The sequence below is a fragment of the Anopheles arabiensis genome, chromosome 3 (genome assembly GCF_016920715.1).
Source record: "Anopheles arabiensis isolate DONGOLA chromosome 3, AaraD3, whole genome shotgun sequence".
Taxonomy (NCBI): domain Eukaryota; kingdom Metazoa; phylum Arthropoda; class Insecta; order Diptera; family Culicidae; genus Anopheles; species Anopheles arabiensis.
Window position 1 is genome coordinate 16,979,502 of NC_053518.1, and position 14,677 is coordinate 16,994,178.

Sequence of the window (14,677 nt, forward strand, 5' to 3'; positions counted from 1 at the left end):
TACGCTTCCAAGCTGGTGGTGATTCCGGTGAGGCGTGTGCGTTGATTCCAAGGCTTCGTTCCAGGAAACACCAGGCGGCAAGTTTTGATGTGTTCACGGAAACCCACGTGAGTCCACGTACAATAATACTTCCTTTTCCGATGCCATTGCTGGTATCGTTTTGGAAGGTAAACATCCATCAAATAAACGTCAAAAACTGATTGTGTTCGCTGGGGGGTTTTAAAAATTTGCTGCTCAAACAACTGCTCCGAGTACGAGTGGTTGTGTAATGTACGGATCGTTTGCATCGTCCATCATTGTGGCACCGTTGTCGCCTTCCCACCGATGAGAGCGTGCCATTGTTCCGGGGGAGAGCTGTGTACGCTTTTGTTACTTGACAAATTAGCTCTAGACAGCTCCAGCTGCGAGAGCGCATCGAGCGTTCACAGCACGGTTTCTCCTTGTTTTATTACACGCAAAGTGCCAAGAGGCGAGCAGGAAGATATCATAATGTGTATCACGCCCCCCCGGGTGAGACAGTGCTGGTGGAAGGATATGTAAATATTGTGTGCGAAAATATAGCACCCTTCCACCGTCTCCTCCATTCTAAGGGCTGTGTGTGTGTGGGTCTGTTTGGTCTAATGTTTAACGGAGGATAGATAGATGAGGCCGGGTTGTGTTTGTCCTGTCTATCCTCTTCAACGTCTAGGGCCACTTATCGCGTTTCCTTGAGATTGAAGCATCCCGTAGGAAACCGTACACGTACCCACCGGCTACGCGAGCATGCCCGTTCGAGCGGGATCGAGCGTGAAGCTTTCGCTGTTCAGCTCTGAGACCGACTCTTCATTGGTGATCAAATCGCTGCTCGGCGACAAGTGACGCACCGATCGAGATGACAAATTTCCACCGACCACCATTAGAGGGAACGTGTTCATCTTGCTCACGTTCAGGAACGGGTGGGGGGGGGGCAAAAGAAAACAACTCCATCAAATATGGCCAAATCACACTCGAGCGGGTGGAAAAATGATCCGTGTTCCAAGAAGCATGGCCTACCAGGGGGAGTGTGTATGTAAAAGTGCCATAGAAAGTATCGGATATAACTAGTAAAGCGCACGTGGAACGTAACTCACGTATACACGCTCATATACACACTCACGCATAATCGGGATTAGCGTGGGATAAACCGGTGTGATACGTATTTGCGAAAAGGATACACCGTGATAGGCTGGCTGGTTCCGGTGTTGATCGAATGATGAGACCAAGCATCAAACGCTATACGAGCAAAGGACGGTGAAATACAAAAAAGGGAAAAAGAACACTCTGGACGGGTCCTGGAAATGATGAAAGTTTTATCGTCCAGGGAACGTCAAGGGGATAATTTATTGTGCAAAGTTTTCCTGTCCTAATGGGGAACGAAAATGATAAAGATGTATTTTTAGTGCTTTGTTTTTCGCTTACCAACACAGTGTATCACGCTCGTTATAAAAATGATGCAAAGTTGGGTTTGGTTTTTTGGTAAAATATTACTTATGAGTTGTGAAATTATAGTCCAACACGTATACGTATATTTTATTTTCTGTGTTTGGCCTTATTCTTGTATACACGATTTTAAAGTTTTATCATAATTTTTGCTATTCAATTTGACACTTCTTTAAACACATTTTGTATTTTTATGTAACGATAATAAGCGTTTTATTATGATGCTAGCATCATGATGGTGATACTTCCCATTGAAGATGAATGATTGAAGCAAAAGTTCGCATTGTAAACGCAAACCGCGTGAACCGTTATGAAGATAGATTGCCTTTTAGTTTGCAAATAGATGGCACCGTGTAAGCGGATAACATAGAAAGTTAGGGAACCGGGACAGGAGTTGTGAAACAAAGCAAATAGACAAATGGTTTGTTTCTTTTTATTCTAGTGGAAGCGTTCATTAGCGAAATTGTTGCGGCAGATGGTATCATCCCGAGGATCATTTATCTAGCGATTCAATGGTACATAATAATGAGTTGTTTCTTTTTTTACAGAGCTTTCGTCTTGGCGGCGCTAAAGCTACATCAAAGCTTGCGATATTGATTGCTTGATTTTTTTTTGTTTCTGCTTCTCATTCGATTGCTGTTGAGGAGAACAGATCCCTCATGGTTTAATTAAGTGCAAACTCAGGGAAACCTTGCGGAAAGGATAAACAAAAAAAAGAAATGGTACGATATCATGTGTACAAATCCCTAAAAATCAAACGAAACTAAACTTTGAACCAACATCCAGACAAGGGCAAACGAACGTGCTCTATGCTCTGCAGTGTCATGGTTCATCTGTTGGTGGATTGTGACATTTTCCCTAATGCTGAAATGATGTTCGGTACGCCTAACGAATGCAGCATGGTTGATTTTGCGATTTTTTGTTGTTGTTTCTGCTGTGTCTGTGATGATGCTAGGTTTTAGATGCTGGTTGTTTTGTTGAACCGGTTGATAAGAAGGGGGAGGGCTTGCTAGGTCGCAGGTGTATTCGAAGTTGATTGGGTGAAACTCTAACGAATTGTTACGTATCGGTTTTATGTGATAGAAATCTGAGAACGACTTTTGATAATGGTAAATTGTGTAAAGATCATATAAACCTATTTGGCAGTGGTAAAGACCAAAAAATGTTCAGGGCAAACACGTAAAGAATAATAAAAATTAAGTTCTTGATCAAGGAAGCGTTCCGTTAAAAATGTATTACCGAAAAAGAATATGAGTATCCTGCCTAGGTTTATTGAATTTACAATGTAGGAAAAATGCTCATCAAATTAATTGCACAGCTGTAATCATAATAGTTTGTTCACAAATTAATGTATGCCTGTATTACTTCCTACTTATGTATGTGAGTACATTTTCTTACATGACATTTTAACATTTCAACAATCTTCCTATTCATAACACGATTGATGTATGATATATGAGTTGGAACACATTTTTATGTGTACCTTTCTATCAACGCTATTCTTTTTTTGTTCAAATGTTACAAACGCCTGAACTTCTCTCGCCTACCGACAACTGCGCACCAAATCAATCAACCGTTTTGACACACGTAATGTTAAACCAGGAAATATGGCTCGTACTGCTCATGTGCATAAAATCAAACTCCATCACCAGTACACCTGCCATAAACGTATCGGCCCACGGGATAGTACAAACTCGTCTTCACACTGTAGCCGCTTATGCAAATGAACGGCAAACGTAAAATACATCAAGCAGGGCGCATTTCTTGCTGCCACGATTCAAAGTTACCGTTTTTACTTCGATGCGCTTTCAACCGTAAAGCGAGGTAGGTGCTTGGAATTGAATTTATCTGTTTGTTGACTCTGGGCAAATTCGATTACGCCTTTTTCTTCTTCTTCTTGCTCTGGTGGCTGGATAGCTAACGTGCCTAAACCCCTGCCCGATGAATAAAATAAACCAAACTACGCGTCAGGTGCGTAGGCAACTGGGCGCGGGACCGTTCATCTCCTGCCAGGTAAGGTGCGTACTGAGCACATGGCCTACAAACGCGTGGAGGCGCGTTCACCACGACACGACGCCATTTCCAAATAAAGAAAAAAAGAAGAAGAAAAAAAAAACGGGATGTAGCGTAAGGCTGGTTCCAATTTTCAAGTATTGCCCCAAAACCAACAAACCGAGAAAAGTCATAAAGTGTTCGTTTTATGACCCCGATAGTATTCACGAACGGTTTGATGGTGCTCTTGTGCTCGATGTGCAGCAAAATTTATCGACCGTGTGGCGCATCCCGTGAAAATGGGAATAAATGGGTCACTTTACAAGGAATCTTTTCCCTGTACGCGCTGTACAGCACCCGGGACTACGAGACGAGTGGAAGCTCGTTTCGTTTGAGTGCGTTTATCATGATAAGAAACGTATTTATTTCAACCAAAAAACAGAACAAAATGTGAAAAGGCAAATGTTATCATGCACACTGGATAGAATATAGAGCGAAACATCATCGAAAGCGTGTTAGACATGCTCAGCTTTGACCTTTCTTCATTTGACCTTGTTTTCAGCATGCCCTGTCGATCATCAAAATTGGAAATTAATTGTTTCGTTAAACACAGAGGCTTCGTTGGGACAGTGTTACACCTCAGCAATGCGTGTAACTCGTCCATCACGTGTACAGTGAAACAAATGGTCGAATTTGCAAACACACACACACAGTCAACCCCAATAGAGCACCATAATAGTGCACGGCCACCGGGAGCGATCGTTGATGGACGTTTTTGCAACGCTCTAATTGGAGCAGCCCGGAAAACAGCAGGCAAGATTTTGGCAACTACTGCTGAATAACGTTCCCTTGGCAGGAGCACAAGAGCACGTTGGAACGCAACGTGAAGGGTGGTCCCATTAGCATAACGGAAACATGATTGCCATTCGGCTGAGTGTGGCCCATCCGGCCCGTTCGGCTCGTTGGCCATTTCGGGTGGCGTGCATTCTATCAGTGCGCCCGGTCTAACCGTTGATGAACATTCGGCCAAGAAGTCGAACCTTTTGATGGGTTGTTGAACATTCGACTAGCATCGTAGAGCAGGCAAATTGCAGCAGCAGGAGAGTGCAGTGGCTTACGATGCAGTGAGTGGGAACATGATTTAATTAATTCCTTGTCCGGAAGATGGAGCACATTCGGGAGTGCTGGAATGGTACTTTAATCGAGTTGAAGTCAGTAGACGGTTATTGTTTTGGTTGGATGATGCAATTGAATAAAAAATATGGTAGTTTTGTTTGGAGTTCGTGAAAGGATAATCAACGGTGTTTACAGAAGAAATTTTGTTTGTTTTCCATTGTGCGTCTTCCCTTTAACGCTGCTTAATTTTGATTGAGGTTGCGAGCTATTGAGTGATTGAGGTGGTTGAGGATGATTAAAATCGATTTTATTTCGATCGTTTTATATTATCTTTAGCACTGGCGCAAAAAATTAATCCGTCGATCTAGAAATCAAATGATGTCTAATTCACTTTTTTGTATTTGCATTATGTTGGTCTTACAACACCTATACAGGGGGTTTCAGGGGTTCTCAGAATTTTGGCACACTTTCGTGACGGGAAGTGGACTCTATGGCACCCTTTATTATCAGGCTCATTTGGAATCCAATTAGAATTTTCAATATACCTTTTACTTTGCTTCAGTGTCAAAATTCTATCATATAAATTCATATTTCATATGAAAAAGGACCGCTGAAAAATCATGTTAATTTGTCCAAAGTAAGGTATGAGAGTTACATTTACAAAAAATGTGTGAATGTGAACACTTTGTGTAGGCAATAATTTTTTTTTTCTTTTTCTATGGCACAACAACCGTTGTCGTTCAAGGCCTGTCTGTACCAGTAATGAGCTTGTTGATGACTTATTGAATACCGTAGTTGGTTAGTCAGTACGAGTTGACGACTGTATCACGAGACCGGCCCAAAAACAAGAAATAGAAGAACTATGGTCCGAATATAACTTAGTAGGTTTTATATCTCTAATGTGCTGATTCTTCATTTCAAAGTAATTAGGTATATTCATTAATTAAAAAAACAGTAAAAAAAATTCTACAATTTTTGATTATGATATTATGTTGCTGGGTAATTATTATTTTGTTGGAATAAATTAATGTAATTTCATTGTTAAGCAGTTCATTTTGAAATGGAAACTACAAAAGAACAATATATTTCATCATGAATAGGTATTTAACATGTATTTACTATTATCATTCCTTTTCAAATGATACGAATTGTAAATACGAATAAATAAACTGGAGAACCAACTGTCGGCAAAACATCCCAAAATATGAAAATAAACATGCCTACCCGTAGATTGTCGAAACACAAACTAATCTTCTGCATGTTTATTCGAAACAATTGTACCAATGCATGGTCGATTATAAAAACACACACATACACACGTACACAATGTAATCCACCATCCATTGATTACAGGCAGGGCCAGCTTGATCACGCTCTAACGCTCGCAATGGAAACAGTTTATCTTCTTCGAAGCATGCAGCGGCTGGGCAAACATTTGCATTTGCTGCACTATCCAAGGCAGCGGCGCGAGCGACGACAATTGTGTTGACTCTTGTGCCATTTCCCTACTTCACATACATACACACACACCCACACACTCTCCCTCATTCACTACAAATCACTTCTAAGTGGTTCTTGCAATCGAGCAAACATGACCGGGCTGCAGTTTCACCACCGAGCGTACGCTTCGCAGCATGGGAAACAAAAATGGCGAACGTGTCGGTGCACAGCGCAGCACGGCAGCAAACGTCGAGCGCGTCCCGCTCGGTGTTAATGAATTCCCGTTTTCCTTCCTTTCGGGCCGGCGATGGTGCTGGTGTGCTGACTCGGCAAGACATCGGCGTTTCCTTGTTGTGGTTGTTGCTGTTGTGGTGTGGAAAGTGTACGAAGCATCTTTTGCCGGTTGGTTGCGTTCGAAACATGCATGCCAACCTCTGCAGTGCCTGCGCACACCGCACCATGGAACGTGAAAAGGGGAGCGTTAAGAATGCTCTTCACTTCACCCGGGGCCTGTGTCGAGGCTGACCCGGAAAGCTATTTGAAGCGGCCCCCAGTGCCCCATGGGGACACTGTTTAATTATTTGTACATGCCGTTGTGCATCGCTGTGCATCTGCCAGAAGGGAGGAAATATATAAAAGAATGATGCCGGTTTGCTGTGAAGATAACTTCGATGGTAAAGATTTTCCTGATGATCCTGGCCAGCTCTTCGTCTGGACTATCGTTCGAGGTCGCTTTTTATTTCATTGTTCCGGTCGAGGGAATGTGCCAGGAGCGTAAACAAGGGTTTGAACAAAGTGGAAGTATCGTTTCTTAGTTTAATTTTGCTTCGAGATCAGGGCTGTGGACTAAATGAAAAGCTTCCGGCTTGGTAAAGTTTGCGAGGGCGCCTTTACACGGAAGCAATAATCGCAATTATTTTCATGTTACACATAACATGTTGCTATAGTAACTGCTATAGTGCTATAGTGTAAGAAATTTTCATAAGTTTTGAAAGAATTTAAATCTGAAGGTATGAAAGGAAAGTTCCAAGGGGAACACTTACTGAAGGGTTAAAAGTTTTACACGTTTCAAACCAAAGGTGAATAAAATGAGAATAACAATAGCATCATCGACAGTTTTTTAAAGCCTTCCAAAATATTCTTGTCTGAAGATATGATGGTAAGATAAATATTGACATTAAAATAAACATGGGTGCAGTGTACAGGTACCTTTACTGCAAACTTTGTTCCTTCTGAATCCCATCCTTCATGTCCACACAGCAAGCGTTGCAACACGCTGTTGACTCTTGTGCAAGCTTGTGTTAGTGTTTTGCCAATACACACAAGCGCTACAGAACAAAGGAAAATGTGTTCTTCACACCAAACCGAACGACAACCACAGCGACTCACCTTGCCTTCCCATCCACAGCCCAAGAGCACCCGGCTCAGGCAGATAAGCTGGCACAGATGACGATGTCGAGCCACTCATCCTCAAATACCGACCTGCAGTGGTGCTTTCATTTAATTTTCCGCATGAGTTTCGAGAACAAACTGCGTAGCCGTAACACGCTTCGTATAAAGGAATATCAAACGTAAAAGGGGGGGAAACCCATGGCAATCGAGTTTGTCTTCTCAATTGTGAGTGGTGCAAGCTTTTTCGTTTTGTGCTTCAATTTTTACCCCTCTTTTGAACGGCTGGCTGGTTCTAGTGATATGAAGAAAAAAAAAAGGGAAACCATTCACAACTTCCATCTTCGTTGCATGAAGGTTGGAGAAGGAGAACAAGAAGAAGAAAAAAAACTAAGCTCCATACGCTGCCATTTTTCAAGTGGCTAAAGCTGGAAGCAGGAGTTGCAGTGTACACCAGCACCAGCGAACAGACACTTACGCGTGCAGCGACCGAGAAGCTAAATTAATTCCACTACACAGCACTAATTTAGTGATAATGATGCTTGGCGCAGGGAAACGCGCCCAAGAATTCAAACGTCAAGCTGTACGTCCGTTCGGGGGAAAAGTGTACGGTTCGCACTGTTTCATTTCTTACCACACTGTCCCAAGCGTGGTAGTGGCTTTAATGAATCTCATTGTACCGGGAGGGGAAATCGCCTATCGTCTCGGCTTCGGCCACTGGAAGTCATTTGCTAATTTGACCCACAGCGTACCGTACTTTGACCAGTACTCGGTGGACGGTTAATGGTCGAAATGACATTTTTATGGCGTATTGAACATCGTGTAAGAAGTGGAAAGGACATAGAACTATTACATCCAGCTGACACAGTCCCTGGGGCAGAGGAGAGCCCTTTTTGTGTGTCGCAGAAAGCATAGAATGAAATTTTATGACTAGTTATTTCTTTTTCCTGCAAAGTAGCATGCACCACGTACGCCTTCCGGAGAAAGTAGAGCGATGCTTTCTCATTAAAATGTCACTAAACACCGAATGAAAGTTTTACGCTAAGCGCATGTTATGCGCATCGTTATGTGCTGAGCAGAGAAGCTTTCTCCGTCCTATTTTTTCGTCTGCATTCCCTGCGACATGTGCTTTATTTTGCTTTGTCTTTTTTTTCTGACAAGTAAGAAAATAGTTTTCAGCTTGTTAACACGGTTTTCTTGCCCTCTCTAAAGTGGATGTTGATGTTAGAGGACGAAAGAATTCGTTCACGGTTCAAACCGCTTTTTCGTTTCAACAGGCAAACGTGACTGTTGTTTTCCCTCCACACAAAAACAGCGCTCCAATATGCGTGTTGGGAAACAATTGGGAAACTTTCCCGATATTGAATTTTTAGAAAATTTATTGTATTGGTTCTTTTGTTGTTGCTTTTTTACATTTCACACTACAAATGGAAGAAAAACAATCTCGAACCGAGTTCATGGTGGGAGTGAATGTTCTTTCAGCAGAAACCCATCTGTAACAATTGTAAGAACACACACACTCTGGGAACGATGTGGCACCAATGCAACGGTGCAATGTCGATACAGTGCAATGGCATTGAAGAGGGTTACACAGAAACAAATTTGAAACTGTTGAAGAAACTGCAACCATCCATGCAACGCTGAGCACATGTAAAATGGTGCACTTTACTTACGCCATGCAACATTCATGGCGATTAGTTATGCTCTTTTGATTCTATCACACGGGATGTTTTTTATGTATCTTTGGAGTGTGTTGAAAAACATAAGAGTTGCAATTTATCTCTTTTTTGGTATGACATACTTTTTGAGTAGACTGTAGACTTCTTGAGAGAGCAAACCATTGGAACCAAACATGACTTTATGTTCGTTAAATGAAATGAAACATGGTTCAAATGTTGATGCATACCTTTATAAAATATAAATGCATATTGTATTAACGTTAACATAACAAACATGAGACAAAATGAGTAAGTGTTAAGTTGAGTTTTACCTTAAATTAAAGACTCAGCATGAAAGTTAGTTCAATGATTTTATAAATATTTTTCCAATAAAAACCATCACAACCTTTACCATCATTTTCCCATCACAGGCTGATCAAACTGTAGTAAACATCAAAAAGTAATAACAAACAATGTACCACCGATCGGCAAGCTCCTTTTTCATAATCAGAAACAAATTAAATCGCCATCACGCTAAACAACCCCATCCCTGCCACGGTATGGTATCGATTACCGATCAACGGTTATCCCTGGCTGCCCCGGTAGAACGTTGGACAGACCGTTGAACCATTCCCGCCGTACACGAACTTTCATCAAACTATGATTACGTTCATGGCAGTAACAATGGCCACCGGGACAGACGACCTCGATATTCTCTTCCGTTGTGAACCTACGGCTACGGAAGAAAAATAGTAACGTTTTTGTGACATTGCACTTTGCAGCGGGGTAAAAGAGAAGCCGACCAGGCCTTTGATGCAAACCATCAACTCGACCCGGCTCTACAGTGAAGTACAGCTGAAGTGTAGGGACGGGAATGACGTCTGATTGGAACGCTCTTTTAGTATGTGAGAAGTGAGAAACTCATTTCCTTCCCTAACCTATTTCCTTCTCCGCGCGCACACCGACCGATCCACACATAGACATTCATTCACACATTTGCAACAAGTGAATAAGGTGGGTTTTGTGAGGCGAATGAAGTATGAAAAGTTAAAAGAACATGACAGTGGTACGAGCTCAACGAAGGAAGATTGATTGCAGGAAAAGCTTACGCTGCCTCTGCCTCACAGGTGACATGAGCGTATGATAATCACCACCGCGGTGGCCGTTAATGAAGATCGTAAATGTTTGATGCTTTTATGCAACTGGTTTTCGGTGTAAAGGACTATGTTGCATGATTTGTTACACTAAACAGGTATGTGCAACAAGTGTTGTGATGTCAAGTAAAATTTTGAAGATGAAAAAGTGCAAAGTATTGAGGAATTGATTTTTAAAACATTTTCTTATCGTTTATCGATAATTAAATCTTGTAAACTACGTCCAGCTCGTGTTTTGAATTTAAAAGTCCTCTTAAATTGAAATGATAAAACAAAATAATGAAACGTGGAATTATATCTTCGGCCTTCTTAATTCATACGGACAGTCTTGTAAACTGCTTTCTTTTCCGAAATTTAACGGAAGAAATGCTCAGTATAACTTAATAATACAGCCGGACTCTTGATCGTTGTCTTGAATCCTTGAAACATCTTCAAGTCATTTTTAATATTCTTCACCACACAAAGTTACGACCCTCAACTGAACACAACAAAAGGTGGCTGAATCCAAACATTAGAGCACCGGTGTTCGTAATGTTTGCTATTTTGGACTATTCGACCCGAGCTGGCACTGGCAATATCTTGCCCCGAGTGTTGGCAGGTGTTTGCAAAAATGAAAGCAAAAACGCTGCCCAGTAATCAGCGAGAGAACATGAACTTCGAAGGCTGGTTCGGTGTCAATGAAGTTGTTAGTTAGTTGTGTTATAAGCTACTCATCGTGAGCAATAAAATGCTTTCCAAGCGTTTTAAGGGGTAAGCTTTAAGCATTGCCTTAAAGTTGCTCACAAAGAGCACATTTGAAAACACTCGTTTGTTTAAATATGAATGTGTGTTTGATTGTACAGCACAGTAAACGTAAAGTTGTATCGAACGTAGCTCCTTGATAGCGGGGTAAATTATTCTGTAGTGAATCGTTTTACATCCACACAGTTTCGTCCTGTCGTTTAGTTTATCTTTCTGTCCGTTGTAGAGCCGGCCTCGATTTACGACGAGCCTCGATCAACTCGCCCCGAGCAATGAAATCATATGAAATGCATAGAATTTTTCATTTGCAGGGTCCCATTTCACCACTGGATACTGTGCGGTGATGATTGTTCTCGTACCATTTTCCTGCCTCTGTTGGATATTCCACATGTGTTGAGGATTGTTCGAGGAATCAGCTTGCACGTTCCCATTGGCTAAGACGTGCGATGAAGCATATTTGAACATGTAGGCTGCTGAGCTCATGATTTGGTATTCTGTTTCCATTACCTGGCGGACAGTGGTACGGCCGGTGTTTTATAGCCGAAGGCTATGCCACTATTGAGTGGTTTAAGGTTTCCCTTAAGTGTCATTAAACGAGTCCGTTGATTGGCATTTATGTCAATTGCTGGAAGTTATAGGGCGAAATGAATCGGTCAGTTTACTCTCCCGGTCGGTAGCAAAGCGGTGCGATAAACGGGAATGAATGTTTGATTTAAAGGGAATGTGTTAAAGTTTACGGGGTTTTTAGCGTGAAGTTGAATAACAATAATTAGACGGTTTTGTGGAAACAAGTAAACTCCTTTGAAATAATTGAGTTTTTATATCAAACCGCTTCATGTCATTGGTACAAACGTCCCATTGTCGGCCTTTGTTTAATCAACTTTAAGTGCCTTTTTTCGTTGATTGCCCTTGGCATCATTGCAAATAATGAAATTGTTAATCAGTGCCGATCGGAAATTGACACTCATCACGCGTGCTGCGTGCCGGAATAAATTAGGCCAGTCGTTCATTAGTGCACTAATAATAATTACTCATACTGCACACACAGCTGCAGTGAGCGTTTCAGCAGGGCCAGCGTTAATTTCCGTGCTGCGTCACTTTACGATACTTGGGGAGCGTGCATTGGGAAGTTTTTTTTCACATTCAATTTAACAAGCTTGTACCCATTTCCGTTCCATACGCTTGTTTACATTTTTAATTACGTTGTAGCGCTTTTTCACTGTCATCACTGGCAATCTCTGTCATTACGTTGATGGAAATCATAAAGCAGCTAACAATCGTGCATTCAAACGATAATGGAAGCGACTTGTACAAATTCATAGCTATTGTTGATTCAGTAGATGAATAATTGAAATTTAAAGGTGTTTTCCATTACTCTGCTTGACAAAACAACAATGTTGATACTGTCCTTGAAGAATAAACATTTACCGTCCACGATTAAAATAATTGTTTAACAGTCTGATTGCTTATACGAACCAATTGAATCATGAAATTACGATAAACAGAAAAGCATATTTCACCGCCTCCAAGCTCACTTCGGTTGGACTGTGCTCCAAAACAGAACGCACCGTTTAGGCAGTTGTGAAACACAGTTTTAACACACCACACCGGCTGGACCCGGCGCAGCTTATCGCGACCAACTTTCCCGCCAGCAATCGGATTACGCGAAACCTGCCAAAAGTGGATCCGTTTAGGCTGGTGAATGTCGCCACAAATCGGCAAACATGTGATACGTGTCCCGCCTGCCAGGATAGCCGCATTGTCCGACGGTCACTCGCAAGCGGCGTCGTTCGCTGTGCTTGGCCGGGTATAACCTGCGGGTATCGGGGCAACTGATATGCTCTCCCACCGATTGGGCTGGCTTAGCAACCCAGCAGCAAGTGTCTTGGTTCGACGAACGACCCATCAACCCACAACCGCGCAAACCGGCATGACATGGATGGTGTAAGCGTAAAATTATTATCACACACTTCAGGCTACAACCATACCAGTTGTTACCGAAATGGTTTTATATATGTGTATGTGCCGAAACGCATCGCGCAAAAGTATTAATTCACTCGAACGTGTGTGTGTGTGCTCAAGCACTGTTGACGTGCGTTTGCTATGGCTGCCGTCCCAAACCAGCACATTGGTCGAAACGAATCCGTCCAAGCGGGACATTAGTTTCGTTTGGCAGCCGAAAACTGATTTTCTCGCACGAGTGGGTTAAGCGGTTTTGCGCGAACGTGTGTAGCCCGCGCCATGGACAAGCATAAATCCTGGCGGCGGCATAAATAAGCCATGGAGTGGTTGGCTCGCATGCAACGCGTGTAGCAAACGATTCCTTGTAATGAGGCGTACGGTAATTAACATGTGTATGGAAAATAATTGACTTGGCGGTACAGATGCTTCGTGGTTAAACGTGACGCACAAGATCGTTTGCGCTTGCCTCGTTGTACAGCAGCGGATGAGTAATTTAGTTTTTAAACATGAAATTCAACATTAAAGCAACACAGTTTTGATTAACCCTCACTCACATACACGCACTAAAATTCCCCATTATGGAAGCTTCCACAATATTTCGCTTTCATCGCTTGTATGCCTGCACGAACGGTGTTAGTGACATTTTGAGATGAAAAACACACGAAGAGTAATTTCCCTTTCCCCTTGTAGCTCGCCCGGATTAATAGCAATGCTGCCAAACAAAGCCGTTACCTTACAGGCTGATCCTTTGTATGTATGGCAAAGCGGTTGGAAGGGTGGGCAAGGTATGGCGCTCCACCTACGAGCGAAATTCTCATAAAACGTTGATCAAAAGGTGAGCTAACTACGAATGCCCTTTGGCATGGTTTGCCGGGTGAGTCGGTGGCGTCAATCAGGGCATATTATTTCGCTTGCCGTTGAGTGATACGGTCCCAAACTCGCCCATACACGAACACACATAGCTGGTGGTCAAGTGTGGGTGGAATTTTCTCCGACAAACTTCTCCAATCTTCTGTGCCCATTTGTTTGCTTTGTTTTACCAACAATAACACTATTTTGTGCGCGCACAAGCACACACACACACACACACACACACACACACACACACACACACACACACAAGCACACGGTTTTGGACAGTATTTGTTGAGCGTGAATGTTTTCTAAACATTTACCCAGACAAAACATATCTCTGCAGGGGCTGTTTAATTGCTTCTTGTAATTTGTTTCTTTGGCCGGTTTTTGTGTGTATTAGAGTGATGCATTGTTAAAAGATACGCAGAAAGGAAATAACCGTTTAATTTTGCTCAGTATAAATTGAAGTATACTTCGTTGAAAGGGATTGTTTGGAGTTTTTTTTTTAAATATTTAAACATCGTTTCTGTACATAAACCATCAGTCAAAATCTTCACAGATAGGTCAAATTATTGTCTTGCTTTATGTGTGGAATACAATTACACGTCTTAAAAATTTGTCAAATCAAATTTGCTGTTGAATTGTAGTGTTAAATTGAATAAACGTTGAATAAGTAATTATTCTCGTTGACTGTTGCAACAAAAGAATTCCTTCTGAAAAAAGCAAATATGAGGAAATAATTTCGAATAGCATACAGGAGTATCAACTAAATTGAATTGAAAATTGATGCAAACTGATGCTAACAGCCAAAAACTACCCCTAAAACCATAGTTTTGAGTTTAAGAAAAATAGCCACAATCATGTATGCTGGCTGGAGCATATCCAAGTGTTGTTATCATCATTTGATAACTT

General features: G+C 41.9%; 1 protein-coding gene across 2 annotated transcripts in view; it reads right to left on the minus strand.

Moving 5' to 3' along the window:
* LOC120900382 (inactive dipeptidyl peptidase 10) overlaps nucleotides 1-14,677 on the minus strand; it is a 110,872-nt gene that overhangs the window by 44,237 nt on the left and 51,958 nt on the right. The gene's annotated exons all lie outside the window — the stretch shown is intronic.